At 41.3% G+C, this 19,064-nt stretch overlaps 1 long non-coding RNA gene and 1 pseudogene across 2 annotated transcripts; one reads left to right on the top strand and one right to left on the bottom strand.

Moving 5' to 3' along the window:
* Positions 1-3,475: 3,475 nt before the first annotated feature.
* LOC113923060 lies at positions 3,476-5,837 on the bottom strand. Of its 2 annotated transcripts, none has more exons than XR_003520156.1 (3): positions 5,679-5,837; positions 5,427-5,533; positions 3,476-3,786 (listed from the first exon to the last, which is right to left on the bottom strand). It is a non-coding gene; the product is annotated as an uncharacterized LOC113923060 (long non-coding RNA). The 2 variants fall into 2 exon arrangements; XR_004819330.1 differs by having other exon boundaries at positions 3,476-3,632.
* Positions 5,838-9,371: 3,534 nt separating this feature from the next.
* LOC113922320 lies at positions 9,372-17,612 on the top strand (annotated as a pseudogene).
* Positions 17,613-19,064: the final 1,452 nt, after the last annotated feature.

Here is a 19,064-nt window from a genome sequence, read left to right as displayed (position 1 = left end):
GTACTTCATTTTTTTATGGCTGAATAATATTCCATTGTATGGATATACCACATTTTGTTTATCCATTCTGATAGAAATGTGGATTGTTTTTAGTTTCTGGCTATTATGAATAATGTTGCTTTGAACAAGAATGTACACATTTTTGTCTGGACATCCATTTTTATTTCTCTTGGGTATACACCTAGGTGTGGAATTGCTGGGCTATATGGTAACTCTATGTTTCACATTTTGAGAAAATACCAAACTGTTTTCAAAAGTGGCCACACTATTTTACATTCCCACCAGCAATGTATAGAGGGTTCCAATTTCTACACATCTTTCCAAATACCTATTTTCTGTCTTTTTTATTATAGCCAGACTAGTGGATGTGAAGTGGTATGTCACTGTGGTTTTGATTTCCCTAAAGACTAGTCACGTAGAGCACCTTTCCTTGTCCTTACTAGCCATTTGTAGATCTTCTTTGGAGAAATGTCTATTGAAATCCTTTGCCCATCTTTAAATTGAGTTATTTCTCTTTTTATTAGAGTTAGAAGTTACTTTAAATATGGTGAATAAAAGTCCCTTATCAGAAATATGATTTGCAAGTGTTTTCTCACATTCTGCAGGTTTTCCTTTTACTTTCTTGATGGTGTCCTTTTAGGCACAAATGTTTATAATTTTGATGAAATCATATTTATTTTTTGTCACTTGTGCTTTTGATTTTTTGTCTAAGGAACAGTTGGGGGCACCTGGATGACTCAGTCAGTTAAGCATCTGACTTTTGATTTTGGCTCAGGTCATGATCACAGGGTCCTGAGATTGAGCCCCACGTTGGGCTCTGCGCTTAGCTTGGAGCCTGCTTAGGATTCTCTCCCCCTCTCCCTCTCCCTCTGCCTCTCTCTCACTCTCTCTCAAATAAATAAATAAATCTCTAAAACAAAAAAAGAAAGAAAAAGAAACAGTTGCCTAACCCAAAGTCGTAAAGATTTGTTCCTACATTTTTTCCAGGAGATTTATAGTTTTAGCTCTTCTGTCATCCATTTTGAGTTACTGTGTCTGTGTGGTGTAAGGTAGGGCTCTAAAGTCATTAATTTGTATGTACATATCCATTTGTCCCAGTACCATTTCTTGAGAAGACCATTCTTTCTCTGTGTAATTATCTGGGTGCATTGTCAAAAATCAGTTGAACATAAATATGAGGGTTTATTTCTGGACCATTAAGTCTATTCCACTTACCTATATGTCTATACTTAGCCAGTAACACACTGTCCTGAGTGCCCTAGGTTTGTAGTGACTTCTTCAATCTGGAAGTGAGTCTTCTAACTTTGCTCTTCTTTTTCAAGATTGTTTGATCAAATCTGGGTATTTTGCATTTCTACATGAATTTTATGATCAGCTTGTCAATTTCTACCAAAAACGGTCAGCTGTGATTTGATAAGGATTGTAAGGATTTTGTTGAATCTGTAGATCTGTTTGGGGAGTATTGCCATCTCAACAATGTTAAGTCTTCTCATTAATGAACATGATGTCTTTCCATTTATTTAGATCTTTGTTTTCTTTCAACAGTGTTTTACAGTTTTAACTCTACAAGTCTTGGATTTCTTATGTTAAACAAATATATAAGTATTTTATTCTTGTTGATGCTATTGTCAATGGAATTGTTTTCTTAATTTCATTTTCTGACTATTCATTGCAAGTGTATAGAAACACAATTATATTTGTACATTGATCTGGCATCTTGCTCCTTCCTAAACTCATTTGTTAGTTCTAATAATTTTTTAATGGATTCCTTAGGATTTTCCATATGGGAGATCATATCATCTGCAAGTAGAATATCTTATTTCTTCCTTTACAATCCAGATGCATTTTATTTCTTTTTCTCCCCTAATTGTCTTAGCTAGAATCTTCAGCACAATGTTGAATGGAAGTGGTGAGAGTGGACATCTTTGCTGAGTTTATGACCTTAGAGGGGAAGCATTCAGTCTTTCACAATTAAGTATGATGTTCTTCAAGGGCTTTTCATAGATAGCTTTTATCAGGTTAAGGAAATTACCTTCTAATAAGATTTTTTTTTATTTCACAGATCCTTTTAATGAATTATTATTTCATTCTTAAGACAACAGTTCTTTAACTGTTAGCAAAAGATTGCTTTCAAAATAAGGCACTGAAACAGATGCATACCGTACTTTCAACACAATGAAATGTAATGAAAAGTGTTCTGAATGAGAAAAGTATATAAAATAAATAAGACCAGTTTTACAGCCTGCATAATGCATAGTAATTTAACCATTAAATTAGAATCTGTAAAACTAGAAATGTACTTCTTGTATCAGCCTTAACAATGATTTTCAAGAAACTGACGAGTTTTGAAACAACTACAACATAGGTCAAATTGTATTGTACGCCTAAAATGTTTGATTATTTTCACGTTTGTCTTCCCTTGCCTTGCCAAATTCAATTTATATTTTCTAAAGTCAGTATGTTTTACATAATCCACACATTTAATTAACAACTTTACAATTTTTGTAAATTTTTGTTGAGTGTTTTCATCATGACAGACTGTTGGATTTTGTAAAATGTTTTATCAATATCCTATGTGTTTTGTATCAGATATTTATTGCTGTGTAACAAATAACCCAAAACTTAGTGACTTAAAACCACATTCCTTTTACTGACTCTCAATCTGGAAGGACAGCAATATGGGCTAGACTCAGCTAGATTATTCTTCTCCTGGACTTGCCTGGGACTGGAGCTGGATAGTCTAAGATGGCCTCCCTCATATGTCTGGCAGTTGGTGCTGACTGTCAGCTGGGTCTCTTTTCATGTGCTCTGTCGTTTTCCGGGTGACTCAAGCAAACTTCTTTACATGGCAATCTCAGGACAATGATGCAGGAAAATGAGAGCAGAAGTTGTAAGTACTCTTGAGGCCTTGCTTGGAAATCACACTGTTCAATTTGCCAAAGCTAGTTGCAAAGTACAGCCCAGATTCAAGGAGTGGTGTACTAGGCTTCGCATCCTGTTGGGAGAAGTGGCATTTTAATCCACCCTACCCATTAAAGGTCCTGCATTCCCTCCTCCTGAGAGTCTGAGTTACATCTTCCCATAATCTTCCTTCCCCATTCTTCTTTCCTTGAAATTCTGGGCACAGACTTTTCTTGGGTAGATAAGAACCAATAAAAATAATTTGTTCTGTGGTTTATAACCTTCTTCTCAAGGGAGAGAAAGAAACTAAATAAATTTCACTCTTAGAAGATAAGTAGAAATGTCAGATCAGGGCAATGATAAAGTGAAATTCACTGTTTGGTACCAGCTCTTATAAATGCAACGGAGAAGCATAACCTGGAAGATTATAAACAGAATTCAGTTTTTTCTGTTTTCTGCTCTGAGCCTGGTATTTCTCCTAATTACATTTACATGATTTGTTTGTTAATTGTTTAGAAGCAGCTGGTCCAAAATAAATAGAGACAATGATAGTAATTTGCATATGTTTTTTTATTATAATTAAAGTTCCAGACACAAGTTTGAGTCCTCACAATGTAGAGCAGTTATGTAAGACTGTGTTTTGCAGAATGCGCCCAAGGAAAGCAAAGAATGTTGACACACTGGATTTATTCAATTGCCTAGAACCTTAAAGTTAACTGGAATTTTCAGCACTCCGTTGTGAAAAAAAAAAAAAAGAAGCAAGTCATTAGAAAACATTGACAACTTGACTGACTTATTAAAAACAAAACAAAACAAAACAAAACTTTTCTATAAGCAGGACATGTTCAATTTCAATCTCTTGCAATTGAATAGAGGCACTCGGGCCTGTAAGTAAAAAAAAAAAAAGCTTTAATTTTAATCAGTATAAGGATGGATGAGGCATATTTAAAAGATTTAAACATCAGAATGGAAAAAAAGGACCCTCTGACACTCAGTTAAGCAGAGACACAAGTAATCTTGATAACCTTATCAGTCCAGTAATGCAAGTGAGTTAGGATTTATTTTTGTTTAAAGTAGACCAATTTCATTGTTATTGATGATAACAGCTACCACATACTGAATATTATCAGGTGCTTTGCTATATTATATACATTATTTAATCCTCTCGACAACTCTACGTATTTGTTAAAGCACCACAGACCGGGTGGTACTTAACAAGAGAGATTTATTTTCTCACAGTTCTGGAGCTTAGAAGTCCCAGATCAAGGTGTCCTACCAAGGGCTGTGAGGGAAGGGGCTGCTCCAGGCCTCTCTCCTTGGCTGTAGATGGCCATCTTCTCCCTGGGTCCTCACATTATCTTCCCTCTGTCTGTGTCTGTGTCCAAATTCATATAAGGACACCGGTCATATTGTACGAGGGCCCACCCTAATGAGCTCATTTAAACTTTAAAAGACTCTGTCTCCAAATAGAGTCACATTCTGGAGACCCTATCTCCAAACACAATGCCGGGAGGCAGGTAGGACTTCAACATGTGAATTGGGAAGGAGGACACAATGCAACCCATAACAGATCTCTATTCCCCACTGCACAGCTGAGAAGACAGGCCCAGAAAGATTCCTATGTGTTCAAAGGCTCCAGCTAGTGGTAGTAGAGCGGAGACGAACCACATCTGTTGAATTCCCGAGCCCGGCTGTTAACCATGCCTCTACACCCTGGCCTTCATAATGGTCAGATGGATCTTTTCTCAGGGGTGTCCCCACCAATCTCAGGCTCCCATACCCCATGGGCCTGATCACCTCACACCAACTACGCCTCCCACACTAGCCTCCGGTTGTCCCCACTCTGCCCCCCTGCCCAGGTCCAGTTGAATATTCTAGCCTGGACTTTCCCCTATGAGGCTCCCCAATGGTTCCCCTCATTGCCAGCCTCCACCCTCCTGGCTTCCGTCACTACCATCTCCACGTGGCTTCCAAACACTCACAAGTGACACAGCCCCAGCTTTCTTTGAATCACATTTACACTTTATCTCACAAAGACTGCCTGGGCTTTCTACGGTCTCAACCCCCTAGCCAGTAAATGAAACTGAGAGAATGAACTCAGGAGAGCATGTAAGGCGTGCATATCACACACCTGTGCCTGCCTCTCAACTCGCCTGTGTCCTGAGCCTTTCCTGACGCTCACACCCTTCCCAGCAGAATGACTCACCCATCCCTGAGGCCCCACAGGGCCAGATGGGCTTTTATCAGGCACCAGCGCTACCTTATTGTGACTATTTATTTTCATAACTGCCTTTCCATCAGACTGAGATAGAAACAATGTCTTCTTTGTCTCTGAATCCTCAGGGCTTAGCATTTCACCTGGTACTTATTGGCGAGTATTTAATACGTGCTTGGTGAATGAATAAACGAATGAATGAAGTCTCTACCCTCTACATCAAAAATACTTCTTCACCCAGTCAAATGATGCATAAAATCAGAATATTTGATATTATGAAAGTTTCTTCTTTTGGTTTAAGAATTTTTACCTTAAATTAAAGGATGAACGCTTGTCAGTTGCTTAAGCCTCGGTGTGAGTGATTTCCTTAAGGGGGAGGTGTACAGAGTTATTAGGAGAAATGATTGCTTGAGGTGCCTAATAAGGGGAGAAGAAAGGGGGAAAATACAGAAGGATAATCAGAAGACTAGAGAAGCTTTTTCTCTTCAACAGCTTTTCTGAGGAGCAGCTCTGGTTGCCATAGCAACACAGCAATTTGCCGTCCTTCCTTCCAGCTTCCTACCTGCCAGTGAGGAGGAAGTGAAAGCCACAACCTGTTAACCCAGCAGGGCATCCTCCTGGTATCTCTGGAGAGTGCAGCCCGGGGAAGAATCAGGGACATGGCAGCCTGCGCCCAACCGCCCACCCAGCAAGGGTGGCGAAGGAGACAAGCTCAGGGGGGCGGGACCACACTCCTGCCAGAAGGTGAAGGCTAATGCGTGGGCGCCTGTGACACAAGAACAGGGCGTAAGCTGCCACAGTTGGCAAATAATCGCAGCTGGGGCAACAGTTCTTGGAACCGATTACCCAGAGATCCTCTGACTTAATTGATTTTATACGACCTCCTGACGGCAAAATTGGGAGCTTCAAACAATAAAGGGCAATTTTCAAAGGACAGCTGCTTGCTCAAATGGACACCCCACACAGAATTGTTTACTGGAGCTTCTAATGACTTGTTCTTCTCAACTAAGCCAGAAAATGTTTTTCTAAACAAGAAATGGGGAAAATGCCAGATCTATGAATAGGAGATTGTGCATGAGGGTGTTGCTACAGTGTGTAATTAGTAGTCTTCCTAATCAAATCAGCAGCTTTATTGTAAGATTTGCCCATTTCTCCAGCAGAAATATGACTTGAAAATGCTAACAAAAGTCTCATCTTTCTAGGACCTTCTTTCTTTCTGCCCATTCTAAGTCTTGAGCATAACTCAAGTCAACAGTAGTTTCTTTTCAAGGTATAAGGGGAAAAGGGAGACTTGGAGGTAATCGTAAGATTACATTTGATACATTTATTAATCAGTTGAATTCATGTATTGCTCTGTCACCAACACCCCAAAATGAAGACATAAGGAAATTGTGAATTCAGAAAAAAAATTGGAATTTATAAAGGTTTTCTTTTAGAGAGAATTTTCTTTTCTATCAACACCAAAGGGAAAACTTAATCCAAACAGTTCCTAGAGTTGATCACGGTTCATTGAGGAACAAAACAGCAGAAACATATAATTTCATGGCAACTCCCACCAAGTACAACCTCTCATTACCAGCAACAAGCCAAATAATTTACTTAGCAACCCTGCTGCTGGCATTTAGCCTTTGCCTTTCTCACATCTGGTGCTCCAAGTATGATGCATTTAATAAACATGTTGATAAGCTGATAATTTATTCCTGGCACTATTTTTACTTCTTTTTACCCCAAACTTCATTCATGGGGTGGAAACATATTGACTGTCTCATTGTTAAGTGACCTTTCTTACTATGCTGATAGGAGATTTTACAAAGCATGCCAATGAGCCTGGTCTTAGAAATCAAGCCGAGCATCAGCCGTAGGCTGGCATTTTGTACCACAGCCAGAAATGAGGCAGCCAGCCAAGGTGCAGTGGGAGGGAGAGCCACCTCCCAACGTTCCCTAAAGGCATTTCAGAGTCACAACATGGGGAATTGATGTATTCCGTGACCTCCAGATGATCATGTGCGTGTTTTATTTTACCACTACATGTTAAGATGGAAAATCAAGTAGAGCTAATTTGATTTGGTTTGAGATTTTTATGTAAAAAACGTGCAGATGGAGATGCCAGAACAACCAACGATTGTTCGATATGTCTTCCAAAACAGAGATTTGTTCTACAAAATCTAAACAGAACTTTTTTGCATAAGGATGTCATCTGGGCATCCATGTAGCTGCCATTGACTCTGTGAGGGGCAGAATACACCAGTGGTCACTCTTCCAAGGACAAAAGCTCAGCTCCTTGAGGGGCAGGCGGGTGGATGGAGTCAGAATTATGCTATGATAGACAAACTCCTAGACCAGGGATAAGAAGTAGCCTGATTCTTCTCCTAGCTCTGCCACCAACAAGCTGTCACGTAACCTCAATCTCTGTGTCTCTAGATCGGTTAGCTATCGCCACACAGCAAACCACCCCAGAACTTAGTGGCTAAAAACAACCACCACTTATGATTTCTCACAAATCTATGGCTAGGTGGTTCTGGGAGAGGCTCAACCGAGCTCAGCTGGGGTCCACTGGCAATTCTAAGATGGCTTTCAGCTGTGACAAATTGGTTCCGTTTCAGGAGATTTATCTCAACCTCCAGCAGGCTAGCCCAGGATTGTTCTTATGGTGGTGCGGGAGGGGGAGGATGAAGGAGAAACAGGGGAAGAGAGGAGGGAAGAAGGGGAGAGGAGGGAAAGGAGGGAAATAGGAGGGATAAGAGAAAAGAGTGAGGAAGGGAGAGAGGGAGGGAAAGAAAGTGAGCTAGAGACAGAGAGAGAAAATGGTCTCTTGGGAGAACTGGCCATCTAACACTTCTACCACATTCTACCACATTCTTTTGGTGTGCCCTTTACACAGGTTTGTTTTGAGTAATAAGCGAGTCGGTCTCTGTGTAGAATTTATACAGTAGATTGTGAAATGTCATGAAGCAGATATAATAAGACATCCAAAGCATCCTTAGTGCTGTCCTCCATAAGATACACAGACTTACATCCTCATGAGAGATGAAGCCAGTAATGACATCTGGGGGCAGGGAATGTCATGTGAGATATCTTATGTACTTCTGCCCCATTCCACAAAGCTTTGCAGTGGCTTGGTGTAAGAATGCAGTCACAAAAATGCCAGCAAACCATAAATCCAAACAATGAATACGAACTGAGAAAAACACAGCTGAGGGTTGGAAATCAAAACCCAGGGTTAGGAGTGATAAGGGACACTAGCCCAAATACCCAAGCCATAAGGACAATATCACGACTACATTTGAGTCTTATATTTGGTTCTGTATTTCCTAGAAGTAAACAAAAAAAAAAAAAGAGGTGCTTCCTCAAATACGGTCTACAAGTTGATCTGTGAAGGCACAAGCCTGCCAGCACACTCACCCTCCCCACCCTCTGGGCACTGATTGCGGAGAAGCCCGTCCGCAGGTGCAGGGCGATGCCCTTTCCCATCCGGGGTCTCGCCGGGCCGCACGGAATGCTGGCTATTGCAGGGAGGCGGGCAAGGAGCACTAGGGGGCTCGCAGCTGCGAGGTGCAGACTGTGGTCAGAAGGACGGGGGTTTGTGAAACAAGAGAGAGGGAAGTGAGACGAATTTTTCCATTCATGCCAGCGACACAATGTTTCTTTTTTAAATAAATTTAACTTACAAAAATACGTCAATATCGTATCAATATTAAGAGTACAGACGATGTATAGGTAAGGCAAACTTGTGAAGTTATGTTGGAAGCACCTGACGCCTGAGAAGCAGCTTTCTGGGATGTCCATTTATAAGCAGCAATGGTTCCCGGTGAACTTTCCAGGGTGAGTTAGTAGCGAATATCTTTCTGCCTGGAGTCTATGCACGGTAGGGGCCCTGTAAGACGGGATGCACTTAGATCTACACTTATATGTAACCATGAAATGAGTCGAGTTTTACTACTATTTAAATATTTTCATTGATACAGGCCCCTCGCCTGCTTGGTCAGCTTGCCAGGTGTGACCTGCCTGGGACACAAGCCCACCCCCCTCCGTGGTTCTCTAGGTATGGTGATGGGGAAAGTTCCCTAAGCAAGGAGTTGACACATTTTTTGTTGTTGCTGTTCACTTTCACCCAGTGGCCACATGTTGGAATTCAGATGTGTCTTGGTGGATGTATGGCATGGAGCATCTGGTTTCAACTAAACTACCTTTCACAAAATGGAGAGGATTAAAGACAAATCCCCCCAAATAATAAGCATAAGTAAACAAAAAGGAAATGGCACAACCTGCGCCCACCTCTCTGATCCTTCAGACGGGCGAGCTTTTTATCAGCCACGTTATGAGGTAAAGCAAGGTTCTGATCTATCCAACCAAACATCAACCTCCAGACTTAAGCTTAATAGAAAGACTACCTAAAATATGGATTTACCTCCCCTCTTGTTAATTATTAGCCATGCCTTGAGTTTGTGCTGTGCTTGTTGTATTATAGCTACGGGGAGCATGAAGCCATCAGGATTAGATTAGCAAGGCATTTTTAAAAGGAAGCAGCTTAAAACAGTCATCATCATAACTGAGTGATATTGTTCTAGTAATGAGTAAAGTAAGAAAAAAACCACTCATTTTTATCTGTATGTCATCTTTTTAAATTGCCGTTTTATGCATCCTTTCTAATGTAGATAACATATTGATATCCTGGCATGGGTATATAATTTATAAATAAATCCATACGGATTGGGAGAGCATGCGGATACATTTTTTCATTCATGAGGGATGTAATTAAAACAGTTGGGATACTGCTGCTTTAATTTAAAAATTAGCTGGTTGAATGGAATTATTAAGCTTAGAATCACTACATTTGGAGAACAGCCACATAATAATTATTTTAATATTAAAATAGTTGACTGAAGACTAGACTTGCCGGGCGGACACCGGCACGGGTGAGGGCAGCTGCATCCTCCCCGTGTCCACATCGGCCACCGGCTGCCCCCTGGCTGCCCTCCTGGCCCGCAAAGAGCTGCGGCCTCCGCCATCGCCTTTTCCGCCTCTCGGTAGTTCAAAATGAAGCTGTTGTCATTTCTGGAAGGAAATTTGCCCATAGATCAAGCAGGAAGTGTGGCAGGAGGTGGAAGAATGGGTGACATTGGGCCACAAGCTGCAAGGTGGTTGGGAGTGTGGTTCTGGTTGGTGAGAATCCTGCAAGTCACCCCTCCATCCTCAACAAAACCAGGGCAGCTGCAGATGTGGGAATCGTCGCACCATTGTGAAACTGGCTTCAGTTTCAGGGGAAGAACTGTTGAATTGAATCAATAAACTAAATAATGGTAACACAGGTGGCCTCCTTGTTCAGCTGCCTCTTCCAGAGCACACTGACGAGGAAGAGATCTATAATGCTGTTTCTCCAGACAAGGATGTTGATGGCTTTCATGTCATTCGTGTGGGGCAAATGTGTTGGGACAGTATTCGATGTTACCAATAATCTCATGGAGTGTCTAGGAAATAATTAAGCAAACTGGCATTCCAATCCCAGGGAAGAATGTGGTTGTGGCTGGAAGGTCAAAAATGTTGGCATGCCCATTGCACAGCTACTACACACAGATGGGGCACGTGAATGCCCTGGAGGCGATGCCATGGTTACCGTGTCTCATCCGTACACTCCCAAAGAGCAACTGAAGAAACATACGGTTCTTGCAGATAGAGTGGTCTCTGCTACAGGCAGTCCAAATCTGATCACAGCAGCTATGATCAAGGAGGGAGCAGCACAACATCACATGGCATCAGGGAAATACGAATAGGAACCACAATGAGATACCACCTCAGAATGGCTAAAATTAACAAGTCAGGAAACAACAAATGTTGGCGAGGATATGGAGAAAGGGGAACCCTCTTACTCTGTTGGTGGGAATGCAAGCTGGTGTAGCTACCCCAGAAAACACTATGGAGGTTCCTCAAAAAGTTGAAAATAGAGCTACCCTACGACCCATCAATTGCACTACTGGGTATTTACCCCAAAGATACAAATGTAGTGATCTGAAGGAGCACCTGCACTCCAATGGTTATAGCAACAATGTCCACAACTATGGAAAGAACCCAGATGCCTATTGACAGATGAATGGATAAAAAAGATGTGGTATATACCTCCAATGGAATATTACTCAGCCATCAAAAAAATGCAATCTTGCCATTTGCAAGGATGTGGATAGAACTAGAGAGTATTATGCTAAGCAAAATAAGTCAATCAGAGAAAGACAATTATATGATTTCACTCATATGTGGAATTTTTTTTAAAAAAGAGTTTATTTATTTGAGAGAGAGAGAATGAAAGAGAGAGAGAGAGCACATGAAGGGGAGGAGGGTCAGAGGGAGAAGCAGACACCCTGCTGAGCAGGGAGCCTGATGCGGGACTCGATCCTGGGACTCCAGGATCATGACCTGAGCCAAAGGCAGTCACTTAACCAACTGAGCCACCCAGACACCCCTCATATGTGGAATTTAAGAAACAAAACAGAGGAACATAGGGGAAGGGAGGGAAAAATAAAACAAGATGAAATCAGAGAGGGAGATAAACCATAAGAGACTCTTAACCATAGGAAACAGACTGAGGGCTGCTGGAGGGGAGAGGGTGGGGGGGTGGGGCAACTGGGTGATGGGCATGAAGGAGGGCACGTGACGTACTGAGCACTGGGTGTTACCGAAGACTGATGAGTCACTGAACTCTATCTCTGAAACTAATAATATGTCATATGTTAATTGAATTTAAATAAAATAAAAATGTATTTAAAAGGAGGGAGCAGTAGTCACCAATATGGGAAGAAATAGACTTCAGGATCCCATAACTGTTAACCCCAAGTTGGTTGGAGATGTGGATTTTGAAGGAGTCAGAAAGCAAGCCAGTGGCATCACTCCAGTCCCAGGGGTGTTGGTCCCATGACAGTGGCAATGCTAATGAAGAATACCATTATCGTTGCAAAAAAGGTGCTGAGGCTTGAAGAGCAGGAAATATTGAAGCCTAAGGAGCTTGGAGTAGCACCAATTAACTGTTGTGTCTTCTGTCATGAGCAACACTCCAAGCTAGTTCAAGAGGCAAAACAGACCAATAGAAGTGCAATATTTTTTTATTTATTTTACTGAAATGGTTTAAAATGGTTGTATTTATTGAAAGCTTAAATAGGTGGGTGTGTGTACATATAGTTCTGCAGTACCTCACCACAGAGTATGCCATTATCATTCTGGGTCAAGTGATCCAGCCAAAAGAAGCCATTCACCTAGTGATTAATATGGAATTTTTTTTCAATCCATTGGACTTTTACCCCCAGTGCTGATTTTCCAATAAACAACCATACTCATTTGCACACACGACAACATTTCTTCATTCTCTGATGCTGTGCGTGGTTCGTCCAAATTTACCAAGAGCTGCAAATTGCTTTTTCCCCACAGCCTCCTGCTCCATGCATATTTATAACTTCTGTCTTCTTTGGGAAAAAAAAACATGGAGTTATAAAAGAGTTTGCTATGGGGATATCTAACCAGCCATTAAGCCAAACAAACTTCATGACAAAGCAAGAGTTACAAAGAGAGAAAAAATGATTTATTTTGAGCCTAATTAAATATTTAAATATCAGAGTGGATAATGTATCAACACCATGAGATTTCATGTAAACCCAAGAAACCAGGAAATTTGTTATATTTCAGTAATGTTTTAATAATAAATACATTTTTAGTTCAAGCCAGTCCAACAGATTTTGTTTATCAGTCAGATGAAGCATAACTAATAAACAGGCCTACTTAAATGCCTTTTTAAATGATTTGACTACTGCATGAAGAAATACAGCCTAAAGCATAAATACGTTAAATTGTCAACAGTGACATTAACGCAGGATTTCCACGAATCTCCACAAAGATGATGTACCCGGTTCATCACAGAAGGTTTGTGGCTCTTGGGACAATCAGGCCCGGGTTGCACAATCACACCCAGCCAAGACCTCCCTTGCTTGAGGGAAGCTCTGTTATGATGACCCTGCTAGGAAAGTCTAGTCAGGAGTTGTGTTCCATGATCCCTGGTCGTTCTGGGCTTTGGAATAAGAGAAGACAGGTTCAAATCCACCTCCACCTCCCACTAGGGCAAGCCACATACACTCCCTGAGCCTCAGTTCTCTCTGTAAAGTGGGGATAATTCATACATAAAAACACAGGAAGGTGGTTGCCCATCAACAAACAAACCAAATCAACTTATCATTGGTGCCCTGGACAGAGTAAGCACTCAATAAATATCAGTTTCCTTCCATCCAAGCAAAGATTCTGATTCCAAAGCCACTGGATACCAGGGTGCATTTAGGAACTATTTTACACCCTTGGTCCGACAATTTTGCTGAGGCAAAATGGACTACCACGTCTTCCTAAGTTAATAGCTCAAGCCCCCAGTCTATCTTCTCATTTATAAGACTGGAATAACGTCTCCTTGCCAGCCTACTGCATAGGGATGTCATGAAGACTGAGATTTTCTATTTCTCTAAGTAATGAGGTGTTCCTACAAGTGTAAGCAGTCACATCATTATGACCATCCCTTCAGATGAAATTGTAGGTACTGCTTAAAATTCTAAGGTGAGAAAAAACCTTGTAGAACATGTAAGCTCTCTTCTGGATTTTGCCATTGGGAAGGAATGCCTCCCATGTAACCCCTCACCAGTGGCCTTCTGGGGATGACGGTGAGTGACAAACTTTAGGCCAGTGGCCAGAGGAGAGAGTCAGGGGAGGTGAGGGTCCTCAGGGCAGCCTTATTGCCCCTAGTCCTTGGGCACACATCCTGCATTCAAATGAGCACCATGAAGAGAAATAAAATGTAGACGGTACACAACTTGAGGGCCCAATGGCTTTCTGATACAAAAGGCCCTTTAAGACTTTCAGAGAGAAAACAGCCCATGTTCCTTCTGTGAGGAGCCACCCTTCCCAACCCCTCACTCTTGGAAACCCCAGAGCCTTTTGCTGAAATTTTGTTGCAATTTGACTGTTTTTATCTAATGTCCAGCCCAAGACTGACAACATGATACACTTCTATTTTTCTTCCAGAAAACAAATATAAGGCTTTGCACAAGGGGGTTGGGGAGGGGACTTAATGTGGCTATTATTCCTCATTAAAACTTGAAGTGTCAGGCTCTACACCCCGAGGAAGCTGCCAGAGGCAATAGCTGGGAGACATTTATTGATTAGAGAAAGGCAGTGACAGAAAGAGAAGGGAAATACAATTGTGTTTTCCCCATCTCTCACCGATGTTTTCCAGGGCTTGCTGTGGGAAGCCTGGACCGTAGCAGGAGTTCCCGTCACGTACTGAAAACGACATTTGTCATCCTGGAGCACCGACCGCTCCTTCCAAATCGTCTCCCCCTCCTTCAGACCAGGAGGGGTGAGATGGGGGTCCTCGCAGCACAGCGAAGCCTGCCACACGGACAGCTGGGCCTCAGGCTCCAGACTTGGCAGAATATTCCCGACTCACCCCTCACCTGACTTACAGAGCAAAAACTCGTCATCTAATTTAATCCTCACGGCAACCCAGCGGGGAGGTCCTCCTTTCATCTTCATTTTTCAAGTGAGCAAATCCAGGTTTCAAGAGATTAAGTAATTGGAGAGAGATTAAAACTATTAACTGAGGACTCAGGATGCAATTGAGCAGCCTACTCTCTGAGGGGCTGGGAGTGGAAAGGGTAAAGCACACCCTTTTCAAAATGCTTAGGCTTCATCCGTTTTCTAGTTGCTCGTGAATCACAGGGGCGCGGGTGGGAATGCTGAGAATATGGGAGACAGCAGGTGTGAGGGACACGGTGGCCCACAGGAAGCACGAAGTCAATGGCAGGTGTCACGTGCCTCCTCACAGCATCCCTGTGAGGAATCTGCCTCCACTCACCCAGGAGGGGACTGAGGCTTCACCACATAGAGATGGGCCCATGGCCATCCAGGTGGGAGATGGAGTTGCTGGAAGGGGAGACCGGTTCCCACCCAGTCTGGAACCCTTCCCGCCACCTCAGCAGCCCCGCAAACTCTTCCTGCACTCCTGGGGGTACACCCCATGCTACACTATGTACTTAGTATTTTATTCAGGGCACGCAACAGCCTGGGGAAGGTTGTGTGTCATTGTGCATTTAACATTACCTAGGATGAGAGCTTTGAAACGTCCAGACAAAATGCATTCATCTCTACCTTTCCATCCTTGTGGTTGTTAACCAAGATTTGGGCATTCTGAGTACAGTCGGGCAGGGAATACGTTGCCCATTTTTACAATATTTCAGGTCTGGAACTGAAAGACTTAGAAGAGAAAAAAATCAAAATGGGGAGAATGTTAAAGTTCTCTGAAAGTTTTTTGTTGGGTTTTGTTTTGTTCTGTTTTTTTCCTAAGGAGAGAAGCTTATTTTTTCACTTGATTCAGGCAGCCCAGCTAACAAGCAATGCCTCGGGTCACCTTTTAACAGCAGTACAACATAATGACTCTGCAGACAGTCTCTCGAGACCCTAAGTTCATTCATCTGAAGCTGGCACTGAGGTTATTTTAAATAACATTTTAATTTTTTCATCCCAACCCGCTAGAATTATGCGTTTGCATCTGAAGATCCTTTATGATACTATGTTCTCAGAATTAGCTGTGAATCAGGAATGAGTCTGCCCCACAGCTGCTCCATTTACCTGAAATGATAAAGTGAAAATCACATGTCTAATAATGCATGTCTGAATTGTACTGTTTTGTAAAACTTTGAGATGAAAATCTGTTGAACCAAAGGAAAAATGTAAAACCTCACTTTTGAGGGGTCGAGTCCTACTCAGAAGAATATTAAGGGCAGGGTTCTGAACTTACGATAGCCTTCTAAAACCTACTCTTCTGGGGAGGAAGAGGGTTGTGACTTTGGAGCTGGGGGCCATGGAAGAGTCCTGGCTGACTGAGAGGGTTCTGGGTCCTGTATGGGGCAGGGGTTGTTACTGTCCAACAAGTCATTACGCTGTTTTCTGTGTTTTTTGTTATATTTAACAATTCTTAAAAGTTTGCTTGTTTGTTTTAAAGAATTCTACTATGGAGAAGGCAAGATGCTAAATCCATGGGTTTAAGATCCCTTGTATCTATTCACTGCTGAATTTTTAGGACCCAGAAAAGTCAATGCCTCTCAGCAGGGACCTGATCAATATTTGTTGAAGAAGATGACACAGATGAAAAGGACATTTATTCATCCAGTCCCTCACTGAGATAGCACACTTGATAAAATAAGATGCCAACTGAGGGTTAGGCTCAATCAGTAGGTCTGGGTTGGGGACTGGGAATCAGAATTACTTTTAACTTTTTATTATGACATTTTCAAACATAGAGAAAAATAGGGTATAATGACACCCATATAGCTATCATCTAGATTAATAGTTGTTGACATTTTTATCATATTTGCCTCACCAATTTTTTTACTGAAGTATTTTAAATAAATTATATAGACATCACAAAAATAAGAATATTTTCCTTGTTAAAATCAATACCATTATACCGCTTTGAAAAATCATGATAGTTCTTTATTATTATTTTCTAATACTTAATCCATATTCAAATTTTGCCAATTGCTCCAAAAATGTATGTTTCTCCCAGTTTAGTCCTACCAAGATCCAATCCACGTTATGTTTGGTTGTTATATCTCTTTCATCATTTATGACCTAAAACAATGCTCCCGCTGCCCCACTCTTTGGCATGATATTAACTTGGAAAGACAAGGCCAGGCGTCCCTCAGAATGGCCCACTTTCTGTATTTGTAGTGTCATGTAATTTATTATGCTCAAGCATGCATTCCCTGTAAAGCTCCCTGTTTGGAGCTCTGGATTACATCCTGGTTAAACATTTTAAGCAAGATATCATTATTTATGCTGCATGGCATTGCAACACATTGTGAGGTGTGTCATATCTAATTGAACCATTATCGGTAAACCAGAGCTAGCTTCCTCCCTCCACTGTAAATTTCCATTTTCTTTTTAAACCATCAGATCATCTGTGGAGCAATACTTCAGCTGCACTACAGCATCTAATTCTCCATCAATATAGCACCTAATGGCTTTATCATCCACGGATGATTCTTGCCTTAATCAGTTCCTTCATTAGGGGTTGAAAAATGGTGATTATTTTTTCTATTTCTATCAATCATTCTATATTTATTAGCTAATGACCTTTACGAGAGAGAGAGATTTATCTCATCAACTGCTCCTTCTGGAAAGGCAAAGTAAATAATTATTTATCTTGAATTATCACTTTTCAGAGTAAGGAATAGGTGACAAATGGTGTTTTGTTTGTTTTGTTTTGTCTTTGGTTTTCTCTTTTATGAATATCATTTTATAGACTTACAGATTTGTATAGTTAGCATGTTTCATCCCATTGCAGTCACTCTTTTTGAAGTTCAAATTTTTCCATTTTTGTCCTATAAGTCTCCGTTTAAATTTGCTCTTTTTCTAGCCCAGCAAGGTATCCCAGGCTCATTCCTGCACCCAGACCCAGAATCAGCCATTTTCCTAAAAAGTCCTGGTTCCTTTCAGTGAGAATGAGAGTTAGAAATCAAAATCTGCTTGCTAGGGGTACTCACTGCCCCTAGATTGTCAATGCTTCTAGGCCCTTCAATGGATAAAGGTAGGAGGAAATATACATGTGTATATTTTTAAATCATATGTTCATATGGAAATTTCCCATTCAAATTTAACAATACAGAGCTTTGACTTTAAGCAGGTGGGAGATTGGAGATTGATTGCAAAAAGGTGGACTGGGCAAATAAGTGACTCTATTTTAAGAAAAATGGGAGCCAGATTACTCCGTGTCAGAGAAAGAAGTAACAAATAAGAGAAAGAGAGAAAACTGGAATCAATCCTGTGCTATTAAATAGGAACTGGAGCTATTAAGGTGACCTCAGTTTTCACAATATATTCATAGACATAGAAATATGTAGATGTAAATTTATACACACACACACACACACACACACACACACACACACACACACACATATATTCATCTGTCCACTGATATGGCCTGAGAGCAGACACCACAATAATACCAAGCACAGCTAGTGCATAAATCTTAGTTTCCAAACATCATTCTCCAGTAAAAGGAACCAGGTATCCTTGGAGAAGTGGCTGATTCCGGGGCTGGGGCAGGGAAAGTCCAACTTTCGAACACTTTGTGCCAGAAAGCTAGGAAATACTCCCAGAATAATGGAACCATCTCAAAAGGACACCAAAGCAATCTTGAAGAGGCTCCTACTAGTCAAATCTGGAACCACTGGAGCTCAAAGTAATGATAGTAACAAACCATAATCCATGAATAGAATAGGAAACCATGATATGAATTAATTAATCCAAAGTTTGTTGAGGAACAGGATTTCCAAAGTCTCTTCCCGCCACCTACTTATTAGTCACACAGGGAAAAAGAGTAACTATAGTGGACCACCTTGATCAAGTGATCAGAGTCGACATCATCAGTAACTTGAAATTATGAAATGAGAACACACAAAATTTTTGTGATGTTTCTCCCAAAATGCACAGCCTTGAATCTGATCATGAGGAAATATCAGACAATCCAAATCAAGGGATATTCTTCAACATAATGGGTCAGCAATATTCAAAATCTTCAGAAGGTCATGGAGTAAAGACTGAGGAATTGGGATGCCTGGATGGCTCAGGTGGTTAAGTGTCTGCCTTTGGCTCAGGTCATGATCCCAGGGTCCTGGGATCCAGCCCCACATCGGGCTCCCTGCTCAGCGGGGAGTCTGCTTCTCCCTCTCCCACTCCCCCTGCTTGTGTTCCCACTCTCACTGTGTCTCTCTCTGTCAAATAAATAAATAAAATCTTAAAAAAAAAAAAACACCAAGGTGGGAGTTAATTCCATTTCTAATGCAAAGCATAAAATCTAAATGGATTCCAGATTGTAAAACAGAAATGGACTTTTCTGTTCCAAGTTCGTGTGTGGACTCAGCAC

The sequence above is a fragment of the Zalophus californianus genome, chromosome 9 (genome assembly GCF_009762305.2).
Source record: "Zalophus californianus isolate mZalCal1 chromosome 9, mZalCal1.pri.v2, whole genome shotgun sequence".
NCBI classification, from domain to species: domain Eukaryota; kingdom Metazoa; phylum Chordata; class Mammalia; order Carnivora; family Otariidae; genus Zalophus; species Zalophus californianus.
This window is presented reverse-complemented; position numbering and strand designations above follow the sequence as displayed.